We start from the raw sequence: 9,345 nt of genomic DNA, 5'->3' as shown, positions 1-9,345 counted from the left end.
CTTTGATGATTTGATGGCAGAGGAAAACCCTCCCACTCTCCTCCCCCGAGGCGTGACAATCAAAAGTGTCTCCAGACAAGGCCTCGTGTCACACTAGGGGACTGGGGGCTGTGGACCAGAGACCCAAATCCCCCAGACTGAGAACCAGCCATGGGGACAGTCCCTCCTGTTCCTGGTCTCTGAACTTGTGCAGACGACTCTCCTGATCAGGGTGCGGGGTTGATTCAACTCCCGGCCTCAGGGCCCAATTGAACTTTGGGAATTGAGACTTTCATCTCAAGATCATGGGTCTTTCTGCCATTAGGACTTTTCTTTGGCTCTGTCCTCGAAATCAGCCTCTTTTGAGCCTGTCCATGAGGGCCAGGCAGAGGATTGGGTCCACTCTGTGAGGTTCCTTTTGCTCCTTCTGGAACTTCACACCTCTTTGGGTTCAGCCTACAGAGAAGCTTTGAGTCCACTTTGTTTGGCTGCCCCACCACCCGCCCCCCAGCCGGCATGCCCCAGGAGCAGGTACCTGGTGCATGAACAAGAATGTGGTTTGATTATAGCACCCGACCTCCACCCCTGCAGGCAGCTTTTTGGGCTCTTCCTGGTAGCACCTGCTGCCCAGAGTTACGAAGTTATGTCTGGCAGACAACCAGGCCCTGAGGGACACTTAGGAGAAACCGGCTGCCTGCTTCAGTTCTGTAGAGGGAGCCAGACAGGGTCCTGAAAGGACAGAAAGGCGGTGGAACCTCTCTTATTGCAGGCAGAAGAGAGACCAAAGGGAAGAGAAGAAAAGTCCTATGAGGTTTGAGGATCTACAGTTAGCATGAAGTTGACCTCCTCTAGAACTGCCATCTCCCCTGTCTGGTGAAGGTGAGTAGAGTCTGGTCTCCAGTTTGCCAAAGTGTAAGTGAACATAAGTGAGGCCATCTTGTTATGCTCCTCCTCTGTGACTCTTGCTGCTTGCACGTACTCTAAAATATTCACATGCTCTCCTGATTTATGGCCCCTGTTTACATATGTACTGCCCAATAGCTTGATAAATTAAAACTTTGTTCTATGAGTTTCTCTCCAGGAACAGGCTGACCACAGGCAGGAAACACACACACCTACCAGGTATCCATCACAGCTGACAGAAGAATGGAACAATGAAAGACCCTGGAGTCCCTCATGCCTGAGGGAACCCCCTCCTTACTGCCCATTTTCCCTATATAACTACCTCAAGATCCTGTAATTTTGGAAGATGGTATTTTTGGGACATTAGTCTGCCATCTTCCTGATTATGCCAGCTAATTGAATTAAAACTTCTTTTTTTGATTCTTAACTTGTGATTAATTGGCTCTGATCGTGGGAAGCAGAGCAAGCCCATTGCTCCATATCAAAAGTAGTCAAAGCAGAGGACGATGGCTGGGGTGCCGGTGAATAGGCCATCCCCAGCCCGCCTACTTGGTAGTACTTGAACTTCCCTACCCAAGATTTCTGTGGATGCCACTGAATACATTATATTTTCCCAATTGCTCTCATTTGAAGAAAGGATCGATCTGGTGTGAAGCATGTGCAACAACCTCCATGGAAAGGAAAGCAACTATCGCTGAGAGTGTCCCATTCCTCTCGCACCCCCTTAGTTTTGATGGCACTTCCCCAGGTGGAGTCCCCATGTTGGGCCCATTCTGTTTTTATTGCACAGTTGGTGGAGCTAGGAGAAGTCTAGAAGGTTCATGGATGAAAATTTGAAGCACAGTAGGCATTCTTATTTAAGCGTGCATTCCAAAAACACACAATAAACATATCAAGCTCACCTGTGCCTTTTCTACAAAGATAGAGAAGAATTACACAGAAACAATTGGAAAAGTCATAAAATGGCCTTAAATGTCTGCTCTTTCTGCTGAAGTTCTTCCCTGGATGCGCTCATCAGTGTCTTCTCTTTCTCCAAAATATGATATCCAGTGCCAGATGCTAAAATAGATTTTCTTGTTCCTGCCCATCCCCCACCTCTGTATCTCTGCCTCTCCATCTTCTTCTTTCTTATGCAGAAAAAGTCAGCTCTCCCTCAGCCTCCAATCTGCAACAGGGCGCCCAAAGGTCAGTCTAGCAAGTTAGGGACGCTCCAAGGGACTCTATGACAAAAACAGTATGAAGTGGAGTTCTCTGGTTGGCCCAATCTGGCAGATGAAAATGTTGAGGCCCTGCCCAAAGTTCAGAACTAGCAGAAGTAAAACAACTGGATCACTGAAATAGTCATAACTGAAAGTTTATTATCAACAAAAAGACAGTTTAGGAATTGGGAGCGCTCAAACCTAATGTGGAATGAGGCTCAGAGGCATATTGCTATAAAGCAGCTCACAGAGTGAGGAGGCAGTGGCTGTTTATTCCTCACAGGGATTGGTTATAACACTCGAGTTTTACTGGTGATAGGGAACTGGTTAAAATCGCTTATCTCATGCCACTTTTGGGGAACAATTTAAGTTTCATTGTGATTTTCAGAGCTGCTGACAAGCAGTGGCTCTAGTTAAGTCCACTTGTTTTGCAAAGTAATCTAAACTAACATTTGCTTGCATAACAAAACTGGTTTGTCTGCTCAGGGAATTTTCAAGTCTGATCTCCATTTTGTCTTTGACTTTAACAATTCACCATGTTGGTCATGTTCTCAGCCTGCTCCACCAGTGTAATGTTACTCTCACTTACCACTATTGATGTAGTCAGGCCTAAGATTCACATATTTGCTGTTTCCCCTGGTTGAGTCATCAGGATCGAGGGTCCTGTAGTCACATTATCATAATTTATGTGGTTATTGCTGAGTTCTTCCAGTTGTCCGATCCTGATGGATACCATTTGGCTTGTGAGTGGCTGCTGACAGGCATTTAAAATCCTTGAGTGTACACAACACAGAGAGGTTAATAGATGGCCCTAAGGAGAACCATAGCCAAGGACTGAAAAAGTCCCCGGAGCACAGATTCCCGGGAGCCAAAATTTAACCAGATAACAGGTCTACAGAAGATGTGTCTCTTCCCTTTTGAAATATTTTACCTGGTCTTTAAGATCTTTTAGATTTTGAGTAACACAGAAACAGTATTTTTCATCAATTGTGCCACTGAGCCTCCTGCTGAGCGGTCAGGGCATCAACCACGGGAACGGAGAACGTCCCCATCCCCATGTTAGCGCACAAGAGCTGCTCCCTGGCCCCCAGGTAAGGGGCTCAGCCCCGTGCAGGATTCAATGCATAGTAAAAGCAAAACACCAGGCATGACAGACAACACTGCCGTGACTCGGATTCGAGCCGAGGTTGCTGCGGCCGCAACGCAGAGTACTAACCACTATACGATCACGGCGCGCCACAGTCCCAGGGACAGTCTCCACCCTTGCCCTATGCATTTTCACGTAATATCATTCCAATTACATCTCTGCTTTGTCTTTGCACAACTGCAGGTACTCCTATTCTTCTCTCCTCCATGCACGCTTTTCGTTTTTCCCTCCCTTCCTTCCAATTCTGATATATGATTTTCAAAAAACAACCCAATCAAACAAAAAAATTCTCATCTCTCCAAAGCCGGCCCACGCCTCTCCACAGGCCTCCTGGGAAGTCTCCTTGTCCTCCGTCCACGCCTCCCCCACATCTTTCCCGCCTCTTCGCTTTTGCCCCTTTCGACCACCCCCACTCCCTCCTTCCGGCTCCCTCCCCCCATCGACCGCAGCCGAGCCGAATGGAGTGAGCGGAGCGCCGGCGTCAGATGGTCGTGTGAAGACGGAGCAAACGGCACGAGCCATCACCAGCGCCCACCTGGCATTCAGCTTCCCTTGGGCCCCACTCGGCCCAGGCCCGGGGGGTCGCGGCCCCAGGCGTCTCCGTGGTGCTGGCAGCTGAGGCGGGTGTGGAGCAAGGCGGGGCGAGGCCGCTTGGCTGCCCTTCTGCCTCCGGAATCACGCAACGCGCGGGTCTCAAAGGCGATCAACACGCTGCGCCGACTCCGCCTGTCGGGTTTTCCGAGGCTCTGGAGCCGGCACTGCTGTCCTGCAAGGGCGGGTGGCTCGGCCTGGCGTTGAATCAGTACCTGCTCCCTGAGGGGGGCAGGCGCAGGCCTTTCGTGTGTCTCTGTGGCACAATCGGTTAGCGCGTTCGGCTGTTAACCGAAAGGTTGGTGGTTCGAGCCCACCCAGGGACGAGCCTCCTAATTTTAGGTTGTCCCTACTTCACATATCATCTCGGGTAAAGGTGGAGAGAGGCCTCCTCCGCTGGTACCCTCCTGTTCTCTGTGTCTTGTTCACAAAAGGGGACCTAAGTCAACATCAAAGGTCCTCACAGATCCTCGCAGAAGAGCTCGGGAGGAAAACAGGTCTCTGGGAGTACGGAAATCCTTGAGAGAGTACACACATCGTCGTGACTCGAAGTTCTTTTTCACAATGTAGTTTCTTCCATCATTGGTTTGGACTAGTATTTAACCCTTTCCATACACTTTTTAAATTCACCTCTTCCAGCCTGGGCGACGCTTTGGGCTCTGAGGCCTGACCACAGGGGAACTGGTCTGTCTTCCCTTCTGGTGTAGCTTTAGCACTGTGTGCGGCAGAGCCAAGGACGTGCTCTTTCCGAACCTCGGTTTCCTTCTGAGTAAGGGGCGCCCTTGGCTCTGAGGGGGTGAGGAGCGGAGCCGGTCTGCGCCCTGATCGCTGAACTGGCTCAAGCGGCTCTCCTGACAACGGCACGTGTACAGGCTCCTTTTCGTGCCCAGACCAGCTTGACCGGGGGAGCACGAGGCTCCATCTACGTGCCTTTGGCTGGAGACCCGGCTTCTTTGCTTGGTTTTCTTTTGCTCCGTCAGGCAAATGAACCTGTTGTCCAAGTGTGCTGGGAGGGGGAAAGCCAAGTGTGCTTCACAAGAAAGAAGTTCTTGGTTTTTAGAGACATGATACTTGTCAGCCTGTAGAGAATACTTCAGAGACAGATGAGAAGGTTAGGGACTGTCTGGATCTCAAGGTAAGCGAAGCCAGCCTAGTCCTGCGCCCGCCTTGGACTCACTGACTGTGTCCCGGTCTCCATTGTGACTGAGAGCAGACAACCGAGGCCGAGTAACTGGCCTAGGGCTGAGTAACTGAAGTTGTGCCACGTTTCTTGTGAATGGAAAATGTAGTTGTGGCTGCACCTCCACGCCTGGTCCCTTCGTTTTGTTTTTCAAACGAGAAGGTAACTTCTGGGAAAAATGAGAATGTTTTTGCCCGTTTTCGAGCTGGGGACCTTCCGCGTGTGAGGCGAACGTGATAACCACTACACTACGGAAACAAGAACTGTGACAAAACACATGATATATCCATGAAAACCTTAGGTCCCGCCACAACCATTCTAGACACACTATTTTACCTGAAAAATGTTCTGGAAGCACCAGCGACCCCTCAGGCAAGGAGACTGCTGCTCCGGAGAGGCCCTGGCGTTCCGCGCCTTCCTCCGAAGCGAGGGCCCTGGGACCCCACAGTTTGACTTTGGGATCCAGGATCACACGCAGGGTTTCCACTTTCAGGACTAAGCGCCCCTGTGCAGGAGTCACCCGCGTAGATCGCAGCTCCTGGAAGCTGCAGGAGCCGGTGGGTTAGGTGTGTCTGAGCCCCGGGAGCCCGCCGCCTCCCAGCATTATGGACTTCGCCCCTGCGGGGCTGTGGACCTGCACCTCAGTGCCCTTTTCACAGGCGCAGCGGTCAGTGCTCTCGGCTTCACCCAGTGAGGTTTGCAAGTGACCGGTGCTTCGAATTCACCCAGAAACCCTAGGACCCGCTCTCTCCTCTGCTCTGATGCGCCGGACCTGCGCGTTCTTTCTTCGCAAGCCCTGTCGCCAGAGCCCTTCTCTGCTGTCCTCTTGGCAAAAGGGGATCTCTTTGATATCCTGTGGGCAAAAGAGGTCCCTCTGGTTCCTGCCTGGGCTGATTTAAAGCCATTGAGAGAGGCCTGTGGCCATGATGGCCATGACTATCTAAGAAAGTGCATAGAATAAAATCTAGGCCATGGAATGGAGCGACGGCAAGCACGCCCAGGAAATCGCTTTTAGTGGCACAGAGCTGAAGAGCGGCACAGCTGAAGAGCGGCACTGTGGAGGGAGGAATCGCCTGACCCTCCTCATTTCATGGGCATCTATTCCTACCTGACGTCCGTGAGTCTGAGACTTGGGTGGGCTGCCTTGGAGTATCTCTCCATGGCTTTGCTGCCAGACCTGAATAGCCTGGTGGTGACACTTGGTGTGACCTCAGCCACCTTCATAGCTGCCATTAAGTATATGGAAGAAGGTGAAAAAGAGAAATCTCGAAAAATAGATTTTTTTAAATTACTGTTATGATAGATTACAACCTTGTGAGATTTCAGTTGTACATTTTTGTTAGTCATGTTGTGGGTACACCACTTCCCCCTTTGTGGCCTCTCCCCATCCCCCCTTTTCCCTGGTAACCACTGATCAGATCTCCTTGTCAATATACTAACTTCCACCTATGAGTGGAGTCATATTCAAAAAATAGATTTTTAAAGTTGTTTTCTCCGTCCTCCCCCATCTTAGTGTGTATGACATGACTGTGTGACATTGGCTGTAATTTAGCACAAACACTTTCCTAATATTTGACAGTTTCTCATGAAGTTAAAAGTATCCCTACCTTGTTACCTACTAATGTAGGTGCTTCTATTTACTCCCCAAGGAAAATGAATGCATACATCCGAAAAGGCTTCTACAAAACTGTTCATAGCAATGTCATTTATGCTAGGCAAAAACTGGACAAAATCCAAATGTCCATGGGCAGGAGAAGTGGTATACAAACCGTTGTCTATTCATATAAGGGATTAATACTCCACAGTAAAAACAACCAAACTGTAGAAGAGGCAATAACAGGAATAATCCCCCCCAAACAGTACCTTCAGCAAAAGATGCCTATCAAAAAAATGCTTTTCAACTCCTGAAACATATCTCTTTTAAGGTACTTTTCTGATACTCCTGCAGAAGTCGACTTCCATGAAGCGTCAGCACAGAAGAGTAGTTCCCTCTGAGAAAATTTGAAGGGAAATTTCCTGGGTTGATGGAAATGTTCTATACATTCGTCAGGCTGGTAATTACAAAGGTTTATACATTTATCACATTTCACTGTGTGCTGTTTACATTTTTAACATCAAAAATAAAGTTATTTTTTCAGACTACAGAATTATTTAAAAGAATAATTGTTTTAGTTCTTTATTTTACTCTGATATACATATATATATATTCACTTTTATGTATTTTGTAAAGTCTGTGCAAAAGACTCCGATATGAATTAGAAATTTTTACATCTCCTAGACAGTGCTAGAACTCTGGAAAATCTTAATTCCATTTACTCTCCTCCTGATTTTTGAGTAATTGGCATTAATTTTACTTCAACACCTATTTTAAATCACGTAGACATTGTTATTTGCATAGTAATATTTATTTGACTTAACCACGTATTTAACTTATCCATTTCTCTTCATTCCTTCCTTCATTTTCCACATTTCCCTGGGGATCATTTAACTTCTGCCTAAAGAGTGACCTTTTGCATTTCCTTTGGTTAGGGTCTGCTGCTTATGTGGTCAGGTCTTCACTTCACTTTCCCTTGAAAGATATTCTGTCAGGGATTAGCAGTGCATAGTGGGTTGGAAATTACAGCCTTAGCCCTTCAATAGTGTCTTTTTTTTTTTTCTGCTGAGAATTCAGCTCCCAGTCTTTGGTCAGTGTAGTAGGAATTTCTCCCCTCTGAGTGCTGCTATGAAGTTTTCATCTGTCTTTGATGTTTAGCCATTTGGGGTGTAGTTGTCTTGTCCTTATCTTAGTTGGAGTTCACAGATCTTCTTGCACAGATGGTTTGATAGATCATACTGTTTTTTCCTTACCTGTCCGTAATATCTTTCAATATTGTTTCTATCTCATTTTCTGACTGCTCCAACCTCTGACTTTAATTACATTCATGTTAGGCCTTTATGACAAAACCCATACCTTTCTTACACTGTTTTCTTAATTTTTATTCCTTTTAGATCTCTATGATTCAACTCTGTGGAGAGTTTCTTGCTAGGTACCTATTTTCAGGTTAATAATCAATCTGCAAGTGAGTCCAAACTGCTATACACTGATCCGTTGACTTTTCAAAATGCTACTATATATATTATTTCTATAATTTCCATTGATTTTAAAAATAGATTCTCTTTCTCTAGTGAAAGAGAATTTTTATCATGTCATCTGTTTTCTGAACAGCTAAAATGAGTCATTTCATGTTTCTGTCTGATAACTTCAACACCTCAATCACTTGTGAGTCAGTTTCCATGGTTTGCTTTTTCTCTCTAGCTTCTGTTCCTTTAGAGTCCTGGAATAGTGATTGAATGATGAACCTGTTGTGTGAAAAAATGATGGATAGTTTGAATGACGTCAGCTTTCTCTGAAGATTATTCACCCTCTCCCCCAGCAGACAGCAGAAGGGCAGATCACCTCAGTCCAATCCAATCCTTGAATAAGCCGATTTGCACCTTATTTGCACTCATGGGAAGCATCAGCCTACAGCTAGTTTGCTCACACTGCTGTTCTGTACACAGCCAGGGCTCCTACCTGAGACCTTGGGGTGTTTCCTCGGCCCCTCCTCTTTGATGAATCCTGAACTTCAATTTTTATCCCTGAGCAGCATGATACTGCTGAAAATTCCACTCTTTTTCAGTCAACCTCTGCTTGCCTTTGTAGCCTCTTACATGCACGTTGTTTAATTTGCAAATGTCATCCAGCTCACTTACCAACCCACTCCAGGATCTTGACTCCTCAAGTCTGAATACTTGGACAACTCCAAGTAGTTTCTTCTTCTTTTCTCTCCAGATCCCTGCGATGACTTAATGTGCTGCTGTTTTCTCTGACTCTCAGCAGGTGCCCTCTCCCCAGCTTCTCAGTCTCTTGTTCCTTGCCAAAAAGTGACAAATGCCCTAAGGGGAAAAGGTAGAGAAATAGTTTCACTCCAATGAGCTCCTTTCTTTCTCTGGAGCTGATCCTGTGGGTCCTAGCTGCATTGGGATTTCTCCAAAGGGTTCAACCAGAATTCCTTTAAGCCAGACTTTATTTAGTTGTTTTCAGGATGAATGCTGATTAACTACAAACACTCCATCATAACTGAAAGAAGAAATCTTCTATAACTTCCAGATCAGTTATATTTTCTTCCTTTGGTTTCTTAAAAATAAAATGAAACCAAAAAAAAAAAATCAAAACATGGGATCACTGGTACATAGTTGGACATTTCTTATAACACTTGCAGTAATGTGACTGGATATTAAAAGCTCTTGCTAGAAGCATGTGCAAAAGATAGTCTACTATGAGCTAAACAATCAGCATATCTGTCTAAGGTCCATGAATCTGATGA

At 46.6% G+C, this 9,345-nt stretch overlaps 1 non-coding gene across 1 annotated transcript; it reads left to right on the top strand.

Moving 5' to 3' along the window:
* The first annotated feature begins 4,071 nt into the window (after positions 1–4,071).
* Positions 4,072–4,145, top strand: TRNAN-GUU (transfer RNA asparagine (anticodon GUU)). Its single transcript has one exon. It is a non-coding gene; the product is annotated as a tRNA-Asn (tRNA).
* The last annotated feature ends 5,200 nt before the right edge of the window (positions 4,146–9,345 follow it).

The sequence above is a fragment of the Equus quagga genome, chromosome 13 (assembly GCF_021613505.1).
Source record: "Equus quagga isolate Etosha38 chromosome 13, UCLA_HA_Equagga_1.0, whole genome shotgun sequence".
Taxonomy (NCBI): Eukaryota; Metazoa; Chordata; class Mammalia; order Perissodactyla; family Equidae; genus Equus; species Equus quagga.
The sequence above is the reverse complement of the archived record's forward strand: the minus strand, read 5'-3'. Positions and strand labels throughout refer to the sequence as shown.